The sequence below is a fragment of the Netta rufina genome, assembly GCF_964035555.1.
Source record: "Netta rufina genome assembly, chromosome: 1".
Lineage (NCBI taxonomy): Eukaryota > Metazoa > Chordata > Aves > Anseriformes > Anatidae > Netta > Netta rufina.
This window is the reverse complement of record NC_140123.1, coordinates 198465891-198485276: the sequence shown is the minus strand read 5'-3', so window position 1 is coordinate 198485276 and position 19386 is coordinate 198465891.

The window sequence follows — 19386 nt, the reverse complement described above, 5'->3', positions numbered from 1 at the left end:
AGCCTTTCTCTCTGCCTGAGTCAACAGGGCAGGGCGGGTGACCACAAAGCCGGGCGTCCACCCTGATGTGCTGCTGAGTCAGGAGACACCTCCGGCAGCAGCTCGTGGGCTGGTGTGTCCAACTGCACGGGCTGACACCTCAGCACATTGCTGAGCCTCAGCAAAAAGCTGAGTGGGGGACCCAACTGAAACCACAGAGCAGACTTCTCTGGTCAGCACAAACTCTGCATGCAAGGCTAGTAGGAGGACAGAAATTACCGGTAGGAATACAGATGCATTATTTTACTTCAGGCACTTACTGCAGAGAAAAATATGTGCCAAGGGAGTAGTAAACAAAAACACACAAAGCATGCACTAGTTTGCTTTGTAAAATTAATCCCCAAACATAAGCATACCAGAGCTATTACAAATTGTAAACCCTGTAGCATGCAAGGCTTCTCCAGCCTGTTTTCAGCCCTCCTCTTGTTGGCAACAGCAGAGAGGTATGAAAACACAGATTTAAATAATGAAATGAACCACAAAAAAGACAGAGATGCTGGCTGATGTAGCTCTTGGCTACAGTACCAGGGCGTCAGTGGTTCTATGGGTGTCACAGCAATTCTGCTTCTTCATTCTTTCCTCTTCCTCAGTCTATGATTTTCTACCAGATCATTGACATCCCTTTGTCTGTCACCACTGGAAAATAAGTAGATAGATAGATAAACAAATCAAAGAGATTGTGATTGAGTTGTTCATGGCACTGAGCCCACTGGAGTCCAGGAAGTGTTTGGACAATGCTCTCAGACACATGGTCTGATTTTTTGGGTGGCTCTTTGAGAACCCAAGAGTTGGACTCAATGATCCTTGTGGATCCCTTCCAAGCTGGATATTCTATGATTCTATGAAATAAATAAATATCCTCTTTTTAACCTGGATATTCTCCTACCTCTGATTCAGAATCCATCCATTCAAACAGATGCCTGAGAAAATGAGGGGGAAAAGCATGGACAGAATAAAGCAGTCCCAGAAAGAGGGGAGGAGTTGGCAGGTACTGAAGTTATGAGTGTTTCAAGGAAAATTTCTATAGAACGCAAGCCAAGTGGCCCAGACTTTTCATCACTCCAAAATACTGTGTATGGGGTTGGTGGGAGGCACTAGGAGTCCCAGTGAGGGACTCATATATGTTAGTTTTGTTCTGGCTGTTGCACAAACTTACAATGAAAAAGACGGTTCATGACCTGGTCTGGTTAGAACAGCAAACTATAATCAGTCTTGCTTTTTTGGATGTTGCAGCAGTAGTTTAAGATACCACTGCCTCCTTCTGTTCTTTACAAACTCTCTCATCAACTTGGCTATCCTTCCCACATCAGTAAATGCCACACAGGCATCCCTTACCAAGCTTATTACAACTTTCAAAGCCACTCATCTCATTTTGATCCTACCTGATCCTTTACAATGTCTCAGCAACAGACATGATAAATTCTAGACTGTGCAGAGTCACAAACATCTGTAGGTTCTGCCTCCTTCAGCATATCTGCTGGATCTGTCAGAGGACATCTGAGTATGCTGCAAAAACAGGACAAAAGGTCAGGATCTTACTTGACCTGGTAAGAAAAATATAAAAGAATATTCTAAGCACTGGAGTCAAGAGTCATCAACATACAGTATCTAACCCCAAATCTCAAAAAAAAAAAATATATTATGGTCATCCATTTGAAAAGGATGGTCTACGCTTGGAATTCATGAACAGGAAGCATAATTGGTGTTAATAATTGGTCAATTCCTGTAAGAAGTGTCATATTTTTCTAATGAAGTTATAGAGAAGAAGCTTCAGGAAACAAGCTCAGATCACAGATCAAGATGCTCAATGTAGGTGTCTATAGGTATCCCTCCTCTCTCACCGCTGATGATCCTTGTCATCTGAAGGATTGTTCTCCCTAAAGTGTACAATTTCTTTGGTCAGTTGATGAGCTCTATTAATAACACCAACCAATTAGAAATCTGGCTTGGTTTAGTTAGTTACTCAAAGACACCTAGTCAAAGACATCCATGAAGCTTCAGGATATCCTTCTTGTTTTTCTTCTACCCTTCAGGAGCAGGTGTCCCTTAGGTGTCTGTGTCTTTTTTGTCCATGTCTTGGATACCATGTAGGAACCTCCCAAATGGTAAAAGACACCCACATTCAGACATGCGATTCCAAATACCTATTTCATTCTAAAAAGTATAACAGCATGTGGCAAGCAAATGAGTAAAATGAAATGGGCCTATGGAAACTTCAGTAATGTTTGTGAGGTGCATATATGTGATCGTTGGTCCACAGGTGGGGAGCACAGAACAATGCACAGTCCATGTATTTAGGAGTTCACAACCCAATGTCGTGATTCTGCCAGCACCGCCATGAATAAATACAAAGAATGATTCTGCCAAGTGGTTGCAAGACTAGGCAGAACTATGAATAGTGAACCAAGGACCAGTCTGTGGTTAGCAAAATTCTTACAATAACTCTGGGAAGCTTATGTTGGAGCATGCATTGATGCCTAGCTGAAAGTTTCCAAATAAGAGCCAAGAGGAGCTGCCTCTTTGCTGCCAACACCAGGATCAAGTGCACATTAACTTTTATGTATTTTGTGTGTATATTGGCTCAGGGATGCAGTTATACCTGAGGTGTAGATAAAAATCACCAGCTATATCTGTTCTGGAGGTGCAAAGGTCTTCAGAGCTAGTTGAATATTCTGCTAACATGATGTGGAATTAATGGTGATCTTGTTGGCATACAGCACAGGCAGGCAGAGTGCATTATGAGGTGTGATGCATGTACTGTGCAAACACATGGTAAAGGTGGTCCCTCTGTGAGTAAACATACATTTCCAGAAAAAAAGCTGGGAGATAACAGCTACATAAGCAGTACTGTGGGTTAGAGCAGTCAAACAGACTTGTAGTTACACCAGCTCTTTAGGGGTACATCCTTAAAAACATGTATTGTGCCTTCCAGGAGGTGTATGCACACCATTCATGTGTATGCACACACAGCATTCTCCTCAAGAAACTGGCTGCCCTAGGCTTGGACTGGCGCACGCTTCGTTGGGTTAGAAACTGGCTGGATAGCCGGGCCCAAAGAGTTGTGGTGAATGGAGCCAAGTCCAGTTGGAGGCCAGTCACTAGTGGCGTCCCCCAGGGCTCGGTGCTGGGGCCGGTCCTCTTTAATATCTTCATCAATGATCTGGACGAGGGCATCGAGTGCACCCTCAGTAAGTTTGCAGATGACACCAAGCTATGCGTGTGTGTCGATCTGCTCAAGGGTAGGAAAGCTCTGCAGGAGGATCTGGATAGGCTGCACCGATGGGCTGAGGTCAACTGCATGAAGTTCAACAAGGCCAAGTGCCAGGTCCTGCACCTGGGGCACAATAACCCCAAGCAGAGCTACAGGCTGGGAGATGAGTGGTTGGAAAGCTGCCAGGCAGAGAAGGACCTGGAAGTGATGGTGGATAGTCGGCTGAATATGAGCCAGCAGTGTGCTCAGGTGGCCAAGAATGCCAACGGCATCCTGGCTTGTGTCAGGAACAGTGTGACCAGCAGGGCTAGGGAGGTGATCGTCCCCCTGTACTCAGCTCTGGTGAGGCCGCACCTCGAGTACTGTGTTCAGTTTTGGGCCCCTCGCTACAAGAAGGACATCGAGGTGCTTGAGCGGGTGCAGAGAAGGGCGACGAAGCTGGTGAGGAGCCTGGAGAAGAAGTCCTACGAGGAGCGGCTGAGGGAGCTGGGCTTGTTCAGCCTGGAGAAGAGGAGGCTCAGGGGCGACCTTATCGCTCTCTATAGGTACCTCAAGGGAGGCTGTAACGAGGTGGGGGTTGGCCTGTTCTCCCACGTGCCTGGTGACAGGACGAGGGGGAATGGGCTTAAGTTGAGCCAGGGGAGTTTTAGGTTAGATGTTAGGAAGAACTTCTTCACTGAAAGGGTTGTGAGGCATTGGAACAGGCTGCCCAGGGAAGTGGTGGAGTCACCATCCCTGGAAGTCTTCAAAAGACGTTTAGATGTAGAGCTTAGGGATATGGTTTAGTGGGGACTGCTAGCGTTAGGTCAGAGGTTGGACTCGATGATCTTGAGGTCTCTTCCAACCTAGAAATTCTGTGATTCTGTGATTCTGTGATATGAGCCTAAAGAAACTGGTACAAGTGTTAACAAGTGTACTTTGTCACAAAATATTTCTTAAAAATAATAATTATTATAATAATAAGTATATTACCATTATATGACCAAAAAGACAAAGTTAATTCCCCAAACTGAGATGGAACACACACACAAACACACAAAAATCAAATGTAGTTTAGTTTCAGTTTATCAAATAACCTCTTGGGTCAGCTTAATTTCTACATACTTCTCTTGAGCTGCACCAGTGAGTGGCTGTCTTAGCTACAGAACTAACAGCAGACTAGGTTAGATATGACTTGGACAGCTAAACTCATCAAAAGTGGACGGTGAGCACTAAAATTCAAAATTCCAATTCCAAAATTCTTCACATGGAACTATAGCACTCCTTTGACCTGAAAGTTTTATAAGCACAAGCAGCTTTATTTTCATGTATGTGTGTGTGTTTAGGGGTGGCTGCTTTTCTTGTAAAAGATGTGTTTTGTTCCCTGTTCTGGTTGGTAGAGTTCCCAATCTAATAAGACATCTGCATTCAATTATCTGATCAGTTTCAGGGATTTCACAGCTATGCCTCTTTACTTTACTAATGCACCTTAAACAGGTGACAAAGAAAGGACATATCCCTCTTATTTGGAGTATGGCACACTGTTCAAAAATAAGTGCCAGTTCTGTGTAATGAGAAAGGAACTTGTGCTGCTAGGTCAGTTGGATACTTGGTTGAGAAAGGGGACTCATATATATTAATCCCCATTAATATGATGTCTTGTCACATACTTGAGTAATCAGGCCCACCCAGAAATGCTTAATTTATGTTTTTTGTTTTTTTTTTTTAGTGACTGTACAGGCATTGTACTAAAGTGTTGATGAGTGTCTCTTCCAGATGGCTTCTTTCTCATCATTAGTTCTGGGGACTCTCCAACGCTGTCCCCCAAAAGGCTGGAGTCTGATTACATATGGGCCAGTTCTTTGTCACCATCGATGACTAGTCTTTACATTTCCCAAAATTTAAGGAAGGAAGAACATTCTTGCCACCTGTCTCCTGGATAAGGAGGAAGGCAGCTGTGTTGGGTCTGTCTGGGCTGGAGTGACCTTTCCCTGCAGCAGCCCACACTGATATCACTCCAGTGTTGTGTCTATTGCTGCATAGTGCTGGCACAGCATCAGGACTCCTTCCAAGCCCCCAAGGGCCAGCAGGCTGGGGGTGGGCAAGTGATGGGGAGGGGAAATCGCCGGGGCAGCTGATCTAAACCAACTAAAGGGATATTCCATAACACCTGATGTCACACTCAGCAATAAAAAGGGAGCTCTCGTGGGGGAGGGGGCTGTTCCTCCTGAACAACCGCTATGCGTTTTGAGGCCCTGCTTCCCAGGACGTGGCCAAACATCGCTCGTTGATGAGAAGTAGTGAATTTTTTTCTCTCCTCTCTGTGCTTCTGCGCAGACTTATTGTTTCTTTTGTTTCTTTTTTCTCCCCTTTCCCTTTAATTAAACCTTTCTCATCTCAGACCTTGAGTTCTCTGTGTTGTATTTTCTCCCCCTTCCTCTTTGAGGAAAGGGGGAGTGAGAGAGTGGTTGCGGTGGAGCTCGGCGGCCCACCTGAGTAAAACAAGTCTCTGTTGAACAGTCATAAACAGCGTCCTAAACACCTATGACAGCTGTATTGCCTGTGGTAACATGGACCAGCATACTTTTGGTTCTGGAATCGCCAAGCCTTTCTAAACCATAGCCAGAGACCAACATAGTACAGGCAGAAGTCTTTAAAAGAGGGACACAATTTAATGTGCAAGTCCCAACTCACTTTTACAGTAAGCGCACCATGTAGACAAAGGCATAGATCTATGAAACTAGAATATTTCGAGCTGCCCTCATGGTTCAATCTGACCTTCATTTAAAGTGCATTGTTTTCCATGTGCTCCACATTTTCCTTACAAAGGAACAGACTTGTCATCTAGCAATTTAATGAGACAAGTTGTGTACTTGCAAACAATTTATGAGCAATCTGTGAGATGATATCAGAGTCTGTCTATAGCTTATTTTAAACTGGATTAATAAACATCCTCAGGCACTATTTGTTTGTATTCAGACCACTTGGGAACTTATTACTTGGAAACTAAATGCTTTGAGCTGCTAAACTGCATTATTTTGCAGTCTTTTTCTATAGAGAAGCACACAGAAGAAAAAAATATTTAATTTTTATTTTCTCTGAATATTGTAATGAAAACCAACACAACATGTATTATAACAACAGTAAAAAGATTTTATTCCAGAAATAACTATAATGTTTGCATCTCTTTAATATCCCAGAACAGAACTGCAGCTGAAATTCAGGGCAGTACAAGAAAGTCATTTCTATTGTTCCAGCTCATTTCAGTATTTTAATACAACAGTTTCTAAAACAGTGGGGGAAAAGTGTTTTTTTTTGTAGTGCACCTGCTGGGATTGCATGTGAGTCACTAGCTGAGTATTCTTTGAAAGCCAGCTATCATATGGCTGTAACATTAACAAAACATCTTATTACTGTCACCTCCCATCAAGAATATGAGTAATATGGAAAGAGACACACAACGAGAATAAATATATACTTCATTTATAGTAAAAGTAAGTTGTCATTTCAAACTAAAGAATCCCAAAATATCTGTGTCCAAAGTAATTACATCCTTTATTATAAGGCACACTGTGTGACATGCATCAAGCTGGAATTTATTTACCTTATAAAAATTACCTTAGTGCTATAGAAGCATCATTCATGTTGCTACGGTTAAGGTTATGACAGTGTTTCCAGTAAAAACTTCACTTTTCAAATATACAGGGTTCAGCTGTGCAAATCTTCTAGGAGTTGAAATGAATGTAAGCACATGAAATCGCTGCCATGGTGGGATCTCATATATAAAAGTGTACACAGAAATGTGCCATACACCTGGTAATTTTTTATGTTAAAGGAATGATTTACATGGGCAAAAGGGGAGGGGGAGAGACATTGCTGCTACTCTGCTGGCATTGCCCAGTGTAGAAGGTGACCTGTGTCACAGGTTATAGGAAACAATGCTGTCTTTTCCTCATCGCCCTCCAGCCTTCAGGGCCCATCCAACCTTTGGATTCTGATTCATGGATGGAGACCACAGAGGGGAGGATTGTCCCAGCCTGGCCACCCTGCCATAGAGCAGCGGGCACAGGAGCAGAGGGGCCACTCGTGAAACAGCTCTTCAGTTACCACAATTTACAGAGCAGTAGATTAAGGTAAAGCAAAATTGATGACATATATTTTAGAATGATACACATCAAACAGTGCTGTCCATTTTCCATCAACTGCTGACTTGATGGATTTATGTTACAGAAACTTTAGTACACGGCCTCATGACCCCTCTCAGTACATCTTCACTACTGTTTTCTTTGAGATCAGGGGTGTGAATTTGAATCAAATCACCTATTGTCCCCAGAATTTTGCTTTGGTTTGCCCAAAGGAGCAGTCCCAGGGCACACAGAATGTTTTCTTTCACTAAGATACAACTGTTTTGCTAAACCAGAAGATCTGGGAATGAACTAATGGTGAGGGGCTTTCTGGCAGATTACAACCAATTTGAAGTTTTATCCTACTGATCCACACATACTGGGATGGATTTCAGGTAAGGAACACAATGCTGATATTTTTTGGTTACATTTCTGATTTCCACAGGGATATGGTTTTTCTGGAGTTTTGTTTTGTTTTGTGGTGTTTTTATTTGGTTGGTTTAAGTAGCACGCATGCAAAAGAAACAGAAAAAAGTCATCATCCCACAAAAATCTAAACTTTGCAGTTAACAAAAGACAGGAAGACATCAAAGTGATATATTTTGATTGAAGTGGCTGAAAAACTTGAATGTTAAACAGAATTATAATGAAAACCTGTCAAACACTAGTTTTTTTTTTTTTTTTTAATTTGGTTTTCTTTCAAAGAGAAATTTTTGTTTACTCTAAAATATAATCAATGCTTTACCTGCCAGGGAAAGAATGTATCTGGACTTTTGTATACTTTCTAGACTGTTTGCCTAATTCAAAAGAAACATCCCCTGCCTTTGATTAATTTACAATAGCATGAAAGTTATCTCTTGATAAAGATTTTTTAGTGTATGTTCAGGTTAAAGTCAATCCCCAGTCCTGTAGTTTCACTTAGAGTTGGTAGATGGAGAAAGGATAAGCCTATTAGAGAGCATTGCAGGTGACCCAACAGATGAGACATGGTAATCTTATGGAAGTGAGCAGGCATTTGAGAACTGCTGTGCCTGCTGGTGTAAATATGGAATCCATCAGAAAGTTAGGGATACATCAAAGGTCTGACAAAACTTTATTTGACAAAAGAGAAGTATAATCAAAGCCTGACAATCTGCACTTATGTGGTTGTTGTTGGCCATTTAATGACATGCTAACTAAGCACAGCTGAGTAAAGCATCACTAATTGGTCAAACATATATAGCTTGCTTCTCAGTACAGTATAATATAACATTTAAGAGTACATATGTTTTATATCTATCTTCAGAAGTGGTGTGTGAAGGTTGCATGTAGAATACAATACCGTCTAGTTGTAGAGTTTGCAGAGGTGTCATGTATGTGAAGAGAGTATGGCACAGGCCCTGTTATGTGAAATTTTATGTAGAAGTTTTTCAAATGAAAAAAAAAACAAACAAACAAACAAACAAAAAACCTCCTTATCCATTACATATACTCACAAAGAATTTAAAAAGTTTCAGCTCTCATGTACACAGTCACAAGCCTATCTTGCATGCTAGCTATCTCTACAAGTGATTAAAAGCACTAGATAAAATATTTTGCAACTAGGAAAATAAAACAAGTGTTATCCATCCAACAAAAAATGCACAAATGAGTAAAATGTTTTTATGTCCTTTTTATCCATTTAGTAATAATTCTGTCTTTGAACATAAATAAAAATAAATGAATAAACAAATGAAAAGAACTGTAAACTGAAAGAAAATGTAACAAAACTTCAATGAATGAAGCTGCAATGAACACCTTCTAAGTCATCAAGTCCTTAAAGGAATTCAACCCCCATTTAACTATTCAAATTAATCAAGAGCATTTGGTAGAAGGCACAGGACTGAAAGTGAATAAATCTGAGCAGCGGTCTTTGCTCTAGCATGAATTCTATTCCATTTCTTTTTGCTCTTCTTCCTGGTGCTGCCTTCTGCATCTAGAGTTCAGGACTAGATTTGAGACAGATATTTACTCCTCTCATGCACTACATCAACTGCTCTGATCCTTGTCCTGCACAGAGCCCTGAATGTGTGCTTTTTACTGTTAGCAGCAGCAGAATAAAGGCTGAACCCTCCAGACTGTCACGCTGCAGGTGGATGTCATGCCAAAAAAGCCCAGGGTCACCCAAATATTTTCAAAGACAGAGAGGAATGAAGCCCCATGTCTCAATGAAGCTCCCTGCCCACATGAAGCCCTTCCTTCAGAGCTTTCCTACACTGTGTCTGGTGGGGTGGTGGGGTGGGTGCATATAACAGCATTTTACGGATGAGAAAATTAAGGCCAAACTACCCCTCTCCCAGCTTCCTGGCTGTGAGTCCATCACACAGGCAAGAGGACAGGGTAGTGTTTGCATCCCCAGCCCTGTGGCTTGTCTTGATTGTCTTTTTTTTTTTTTTTTCCCCAGTTCTCAAGAAATATGAAATTGCTTTTTTAATGAGATTATACCACTGAGGGGAAAATCGTGATGACTTCAATAATTGCTGTGAACTACAGTTTATCTCAAACATTGCTGCCTTTGAACCAAATGAAATAAAATAATTAAAAAATAGTTTAGCTCAAAGGGTGAACACATGCATAAATCAATATGCTGTAGCTCTGACAGCAGTACCAAAGCTGTAGTACTGCTGACCAAGGTAGATAAAATGTGATCAGGTCAATCCTAACAAACAGTGTAAGATTGGCATCCTCCTTACCAGCTTACCAAAGGTCCAAATAATAGTCCAGTCCCTTTGTGAAAGGAATAGCAACCCTTCCTCAGGAAGTACAGAAATTACCCTGAAAATGAAAAGCAGAGGGGAAGCTCCTGAAGGGACTTAGTTGTTTGTTCTTTCCATATATTTGCTAAAACAAACCTCCCACTTGCATGCTGTGAGCTGCGTAAGTTGCACACATTGCGCACTGCTTATGTTCCATAAGACTGGGTGGACCGCTTAGGAGCGAAATTGTGTTTGACTTTTTCTGTCACTGTGATGTTACAGAAGAGTTGCCCTTTAGTAAATAGTGAAGAAAACAAGTTTTTCAGAGTTAACTCACTCACTGTTGCCATATGTAGGAGGGAAATTATGGGGTGCTGACTAACACTGTGGGGAAGCTTGGAAAATCCTCTGAAAACTGAAATAGGAGACTATCTTAGGCATTTCCTTCACCTCTGTCTTTTAGGCATTTTCTCTTCCCATCTGCTCAGTCTACAAATGCTTCTGTGTTCTGCCATCTACATTGCTTATTTTGGGCTTCTGCTGGAAACAGGTTTTAAAGTAGAAATATATTTGTTTTTTAAGCTAGAAAAAACATTGGAAATACATTACTCTAAAGTGACAGGGGAAGAAATAACTATCTGAAGTTGGAGTTTTCCTATTTGTAGCTTTCACCTTTTCCTATAAATTAACAAATATTCAGGGACATTAAAAAAAAAAAAAAAGAGAGAGAGAGAGAGATGTACAAATTTACACCTTTGTTCTCATAAGAGCCAAAGAGAAATCACTAGTGACATTAATGGGATAAAAACAGAACCATAATTAGCTTAAGCAAAGACATTTTACATTCCCGTTTTCTGGCATATACAAAATGTAAATAGCCACAAACACATTATTGTTATTATAATCATAGTTGTAAGTTATAAATTGTAATTACTAGGCAAGCTTCTCCCTTTCTGTGCTTCTGGTTACCTCATGGATAACCTGCCAGAGTGTTACTAGAACAAGCCCTGAGGGAACAGATTTTCTACAAAAGCAATGAAATGGAAGGGCTTCTCCTCACAGAAAGGAAGAAATGACAAAAGACAGAAGGCTTTCATAGCAAATCACAATAAAATGAATGCTAGCATTCCCTTTGGCCAGTTCTATGTTCCTTAACCTTCTTTTTCCCCATCATGATTTCTTTCCTTCCTCCCATTCCTATTCTGTAGTAGCAGCACAACAACTCCTTTCTTATCCAGGGTTTAAAAGTCATTATACTGTTAGGAAAAAACTGTTTCTCCTTACAGCTGAAATTTCAGTGACATTTCTAATCTGTGAAGTATTGGGGCACAACATTTACAGACATGGTGTGCCATGACCAATTTAACAACTTACTTACTATCTCTCCCAGCTAAATGTGTGAAGCTTTTACATGTATAATGAACAATGTATTAGTGCCAAAAAAAAAAAAAATGCCAATTTGTTTCAAATAATTCTGTTTATCTTAATTACATTCTGTTGTACAAAGAATAGTATAACATTGCACTGCATAATGTTTGTCAGAAAGTGTCCGTCTCCAGCAGCTCAGACCATGCATAACCTATTTGGGTTCACACAAAACTATTCAGTCTTGTCTGTGAGGCCCCCAGCACTCATGTCCAACAAATGAAACATGTTTTCCCCTTCCCGAGGCCATTTTGCTTAGTTTGGATGGATAGGATAGATTCATTTTTGAAACACAGAATGATGCCAAAGTCCCCAGAGCTGGCTCCAGAAATGGTTGCAACAGGTCTGTGTCAGCTTAGTGTTTACTGACCTAAGCCATACTGAGGACTTTAATGTGGTAAAGTAGTAGTACTGTCCTTGCATCCAAGCTGGCATATATAGTGCCATACTGTGGGCTGCAGATGAGCAGGTTTTCTTGGAAAGACGCCTAACACATAGCCCCAAACTCTTGGAAGGAGATTTTCTGTGCAGATTTTATCAACTTTGTCCAACTCCAAAAACAAGGAATCACTATTGGAAAACATGAAGAGATCTTATGACTTGCCTTTTGCTCTTCTGTTTTGAACGTAGTGTTGGGAGATGATGTTATCTAGCTGGTCACATGGAAACAAATTATTGGATTCTGTTCCTGGCTTTCTTGAGGATGTGCTGGATTTTCTGGGGGAAATATCTTTGTAACTGCCTGCTAAGACAGTTGTATCTTTGTTTTCTTGCTTTGTGTTTGCACAGATTCCAGCTTAACATTGTAACCATAACATGGATTTTAAAAGTAAATTTAATACAAGACAAAAGCTATGAATTCTTGGAAATACAGGGATCTATTAAATAATATACCATTTTGTTGGTTTAAAAGTTCACTTTAGAAAGGTGAATTCTTTCCCCTTTTACTTTTCACCCTTTGTAAAATTGTTTTGCTCATGAGCACTTTTCATCTTTCTTAAACATCTGGTGAGTGTCTTTTAGGGACAGACTAAAATTGTAGAAGGGAGAAATGCAAATAGCATAATTATGGCTTTATTTTGGTCCATACATGAAATTGAAGGATTAGCTGTATGGGACAGCTGTTAGCTAGGGAGGTGGCCCGAGGTCAGGAGGTTATTCTCTTGACTACAAAGAAGATCCCTGGACTGAAGAGAAGAAAGCTTCAGATCATTGCAAACTGATATTTTAGCTTAGTCTTTTAAGAAAAGAGTGTTTGTATGATCAGTTATATTCATATATACACACACAAACACATTTTTGCTTATTCCTTTCCCCACAAAACCTTTTGAATCCATTTGTCAAATCCAGTGCAATTTGACAGAGATATGGAGTTCTCAGAGATATTTTGTTCCTTCATGTTTTGAAGCAATAGCCTGTTGACTAAAGGGGAAGATTGTATTTGTTTTCCACTGAGTGAAAGACTTTATCAGGGGTTTGGATCTGAGTAAACACCAGAAAATCCACCAGAAAGGGTGAGATGCTATGAAGATGCCAATTATGGTGAGGACTTCTATTAGGATTCACCCTAGAGACATGATCTGTGAAGGATCCATTAATAAGAAAACAGATTTACTTAGTAAGTAAATTTTACAGTAGTTTAGATGAAGTAGTACAGATAAGAGATTTATGTGAAGTATGCAATAATGTGTCTGCAGAGATGGGTGTACTTTGTTGTGATCTGGCTCTACCTGTCCTTTGAGCTGACAGAGGCAGCCCCAGAGCAAAAGACAGTTAACCATATTAATGCAGAGTTTTGTTTGTGCTGATGTCTGCCTTCCAGCAGGGTTTTTATTACCTCAAACAAAATTATAACCTTATCTTTGAACTGCATGAGTAGAGAGGGTGAATGCTCAAAAAATAATACAAAAAGACACTGTGATCAAAACTTTTTTCATTTGTTTACTAGGACCCTTGTCATCTTCTATCGATGATGTTTTTATCCTGCCATCTGCAAAGGTAGATGCTTAAATAAGGAATGATGTGAACGGAAACAATGAAAGCTGTCTGTTTCCTTGCTGTTGAAATTTCTAGTGTCTAGCAAGTAGTAAACTTCAATTGAAATACTATTTGATATTGGACAAATAAATAGTCCCTCTTTTTCCTCTTTCCTCTGAAGTTTCCCTGTGAAAAATCTCTCTCTTTATCATCTGTTACTTTGCTCACCCACTGTACCCTTTCTTTCCCTGCTTTCCCAACACCCTTATCTTCTTGGAACTAATGTTCCTCAGATGCAGCAGCCATTAACAGCTAATTCTGTGCTTGTTTCATGTTTTCTGTTTCTCCATGAGTCATCCAGGAGTATTTATCATGATTTCAACTTAGTAGGTCTGGAGTGTTCTTTGGGGACACTCATGAGGCAAGTCCTATACATCCATTCCATCTGTAGATCCTCCTTTTACAGTGATGACTCTGCTTCTAGACCTGCAAGTACATGGGCAGCTAATCTGATCACTGCATGATGTCATATTCATGACCTCATGTAACTGTGGTGATACAAGTGCTGGCAGCAGTGAGAGAGATGAACAGCCAGGAAATACTTTTTCCCTCTGGAAGGTGGGTTGGAGGAGCAGTAGAAGGAGCTACCAGATTGTGTTTGAACCCAAAACTCAGACTCCTGAATTCCTTCCTACCTCCCCAGTAGCCAGAGCTTTATTCCGCTGAATCCTTTTCATAAGAATGTTTTTACCTGTGCCACCGACATAACTTTGTTTTGTAGTACACACAATCTATGTAATGATATAAAATATCCAGTAAACAAGCAAACAACAAAAGCAACAACAACAACAAAATCCTGAGCTGTATCTCTCAGGTTGAGCAAATTGGGTGTCTTGGATCCTCGAACAAAGCATTCAAACCTAGATGCCAGAAGTTTAGCATCTAAAATAAATATGTGACCTGTTCAGAGCACCTTTTAACACTGTTGAAATCTGAAATTCAAATACAGAAGCCAATCATAACCAGCCCATATGACTCTACCAACAACAACAAGCAACAACAAAATACTACAAATTTATATAGATCATCAGACTAGAACTTTTTAATAAAACGTATTTACACCTGCTGCAAATCCCATCCATATCATAGAAATACATTACAGATTTTAAAATTTGTCTTGCCTACAAAGCATGCTAAAAAGTCCAGGTGTTAATGGAAGAAAATACGGAAGCTTCTGAATTCTTTCTTCTGCGTTCCAGACCCTCAAGGCAGTTTGTTCTATAAAAAAGCTCAAATTCCCCTTTAGCTCAGGAAAGGGGAGGGAAGGGGTTGCTTGGGACTGTCCCTGAGGGATAGTGCCATACATAGTTGAATAGCACAACAGAAGACATGAACGGCCACACTCCCTTTATCAAAGAGGAGAACAGAAAGGTATGGGATCTGACAGGATACAGCAGGAGCCTTTTTCACAGGATTATCTCAAAGTGCGCTATTAATGTAAAACAATTTTCTTTTGGGGGGTTTACTGTGGCTTTTGTTGTTGCTGCTTTTCATTATGTTTTAGGGATAATAAGATTTGCTGTCAGTGTCAAAAACGAATAGCTTTGCAAAGGCTCTGAAACCTACCAAACCTGAAGGTGCCTCTCAGGAGAGGCAGTTTACTGATTGATGTGCTTGGATTGGGATTGTCCAACTGAAGTAAATAACATCCCTGCAAGATAAGTGTTTATCCCTGCATTTTTGAAGGACTCTCAGAGAAAAAAAAAAAAAAAAATCTTGACATGGCTTACGAAAGATTGAACAAACAGAAACAGAAGTAGAAAATCTTATCCTATGTATAGAGGTGAGACACATCTCACCTCATTTCAGCTATCTGAGGGCTGCTTGGCATTTAGTGTAACCTAGTCATGTCAGTACTCCAGTTTACGAAGAGGCAAGCACCTATAAAGGACAATTCATCTTTTCCAAGCACAGATGTATAAGAGGGCTGAGAAGGAAATCTGTCTTTCATCACAGACTACTGGGGGAGCCTAGGTGATGAGCTGAGGCCAGATGCCTAACCTTTAGACAGCTGACATTAAAGGAGATGAATCTGTGACTTTATCTGAAGATGAGATGTGTTTGTACTTTTGTGTGATAAGACAACAAACTGGTTTCTGAAGAATAGTTGCCATGGATTCCTTAAAATCATTTTCTCTTCTACTAAGAAAAACATAATATTTGATACTTAATTCCCTGGACTGCCCTTGTATTGATTTATCCATTACTTTTGGACAACGCTTTTCTTGAGAGCAGAACTGGAACGTGTCTAACAAGAATTCTTCAAAAAATGAATGAGAAACGGGAGGACCATGGAAAGAGATGAGCTTGCCATTTAAATAAATAACACTAAGTAACTGCTACATTAAAGAACAGAATGTTATGCTGTTGCTTTGAAGTGCAAGCCTCTCGAACTATTTCAAGAAATATAAATAAATGTAACAGAGATTCACCAGTGTTTCGGGCAGTCACAACAATGGATAAGTGGGACCATGGATACAGTTGACTTGAGGTTTTTATTAATGTCACAAAATAAAACACAAACAACAGCAAGCTCTCTGTTTTTTGTAAACATGATACAGCTTCAAGGCTAAATGTAAGAATTCTTAAGGTACTTAATGATACATTACCTTGAACTACATAAACCCCCCTCTGCTTGCTCATAGAGTTTAAAGATTATCATACACTGGCCATTCATTCCATAAGCCATCCAAAACTTTAGTGCTTCCTCCCAAGGCCAATCATCCTGTAGCTATGCACTTCTCCACCAGTAGAAGTGTATTTGAAACACACAAAATTCATCCCACCACCCAGACCAGCTGTGTTTGCCCTGGTAACAGAAGCATCTCCTGTTGACTTTTTACTTGATTAGAAGAGTGGCCATGCTATGAACCTTCAGCTGTTCACATGAGACCTCCTTGACTCATTTGTAATACCTGATTAGCAACACAGCCTCCTTGATAATGGCATCACTGCTGAAAAATGTAAAAATACAGAAGGAAATGAACCAGATACTGCTGTTGAGGTTACTCTCATTCGATCACCCTTGACGCCCTCCAGATTAGCACGTACTAGGGTTGTGGGACCTTTAGGACCTTTCTTCTCTGAATAATTTGCTTCCCATCAGCTTTTTGAAGTTGGTCTTTAACTTTCATTTTTAAAGGTGATTGTCTTATTGGATAGGCAAGGCTAGAGCTGTGCTTGTTTTTTTGAGCTGACATGGTAGACACCTACTCATAAGAGAAGGTCCCGATCTTTGGACTGCTAAAAATTAGAAGGTGACAGCTTACAGCCTCCAATCAAGAATCAGATTTCTCTGGATACAACCACATGCTTCTTTTCCTATAAGGTGGTTGTAAATAACCCACCTGGCACACTAATGGTGTGTAAAAGTACTTCATTCCCCTCAAAATTTCTATCAGAGAGCTTGATTTCTGCTGTAGTAATACACAGTTCTGATTCTCATTCTAGGGGATGGAGCAGTCGAAAAGCTAAGCACTTTGACATTTCATTTGCAGACAGTGAAGCCTTTTACAGGGCTTAGCCCTTTCCCTGTAAATCTCGTTAGTCAAGGAGGTGAACTCACATATCACTATCTACAGCAACTTACAGGCATAGCCAGGGCAGATGCAGTGCAATTGTTGGTTTACTCTTGTAGGCCTGCAGCCGTACAGTTCTTTGTAGAAGACAGACAGGAAATTTATAGCCATGCAATTATCGAATAAACTGTGATAAGTCCTTGGGAAATCTCTATGTACAGGAATCCCTGCAGAAAGTGACAATCCTTTCAGATTTCATGCTAGTCTTCCACACTGATAATCAATGCAGATATATCTACAGCAACCTCCTCCCTATTCATTTGCTTGGGGGCTCTTTGCCTTTACTGCCTTCAGTAGAGAAGAACCCCAAATCCATTAATACTCTTTCATCTCTCTGCCACAGTAAATGTTACATATTTCCCATCAGATGTGTTTAAACCAATTGTAGCTGACATAGCTATCTTCAGATAACATAATAAACATATTTAATTCAAATTTGTGTTCATTTCCAGACAGTGAATCAAATAGCTTAACTAGTTTCAATACATGCCAAATAATGTGGAGAGACTCAAAGCAGAGAGCCAAGACCTGGGCAGTCTTTGGTTTGAAGGACATGAATTGTGACTTCATGAGAAAATAAATCTATTTATAACACTCTTAATGCACCACCAAAAATGCTGTAAAACACTGACAGTCTATGCTTCTGGTTTACTGACCGCACCAGTGACTTTTCTAGTATGTTTGTTCCAAAAACTATGACTGGCTAACTTTGTGCCAGCAGGTCAGCAATCACCTTTGCTCCTGCTGCTGGCATCAAAGCAGAATTAGCAATCATACAATTGTATGTCCATACCTACCTTTTCATGTCCTGCTGATCATTGAGTCATGTATCCATACTGGGGGAGGCAGCCAGAGACAGGATGTTACTGTGGCAACTCTATGCTCAGAGGGGGGCAGTAAATCTGGGCAGGGATTTTTAATGGATTGTTTTTTTTTTTTTTTTTTTTTTTTTTTCTTAGAAATACAGAACACATAAAGGGAAAATGTAGTTTTCAGTAAGTGTCCCCATGTGCTTATTTGGGAAAATATCTCTCAGAACATTTTCTGTTAATATGCTCTAAATGGAAGAAAAGGAAATAGCTTTTAGAACAAAACAATTTGGGGCTAGAAATTTAGTTTTAAGCAAAACAGAAAGTGAGAAATCAGAATACATAGTTTTGACAGTTTCAGAAAATTTTTACTGTTCCAACTTGTACTTACTTATTAGTACAATAAGGGTTGGCGATTTTCATTTTTCATTCTTATCTGTGAATGGAGTTCTTGGATTTGTATGTTTGTCTTTTTCGGAAAGTCCAAATCTTACAGTTCGGGGAAAATAGCTCCCTCAGCGTAAAGCTCCCCCTCGAATTTAAAAGCCTGTCAAGCATCTCTCTGTAGTTCTGATTTATTGTAGCCATGCCAAAGGTGGACAGCACAACTCTGAGTTTACTTGACCAATTCAAAGGGGGTGTTTATGGCAGACACTGTGGCCTAGAGGATGTTATCGCTTTCCCACCCCCTGCCAGGAGGGAATCTGACACTTCTCACTTTGCTAATGTTTTCTTCTCCCTTGCCCCTGGCTGTGGCTAAGTGATTGTTTATGGCAGATACTTTAAATCATTATCACCTCCTGGGCCTTTGAATACAGCTACATAATCTGCTTTTGCATCAGGGAAACTCTTCTATCAGTACAAAGCAAGGCCAAATGTTTATCTGGTGAGATGATAGTCAAAGCAGCTCCTCTAATATTTGAAAACAAATAGCAGTACCTTTGCTCTGTTGCAATGAACACTGGCTAGCTGACACTAAACAGTATTTCTGACACTCCCCACTGCACAGAGCGGGCCTTCTTGGATTACTATTCACTATTTATTTTTAAAACATCAGAAATATCCAGGGAACTTGGAGGATTATAGAATATATGAATAAACTTCATGAAGTACAACTGTGTTTATGGTGTTGCCTTAGCACTTAAACTCTGGTTTCCAGTGTGATGGTGCCATCATAGCTATAACAAGAGCTTTCCTCTGGTGGTTGTAGAGCAGTGACTCCAGGCACACCCAGCAGGCAGCTGTGCAGAGCAGGAGATTGCTGGGGGCAGCAGGGAGGCCATGACCTCTCTTCCCGGCTCAGGAAAGCAAAGCTTGTTGTTGCTCCCAGGGGTACTAGGATTGTGATTACTAATTAGCAGGGAAAACAGCCTCTCCTTGAATCATCAATGACTTCAGCCGTGGCCCTCCCAAGCCTCTGGGAGAATCAAGCCTGACTCTTCAGGATTGTGTTCCACAAACACCCCCTGG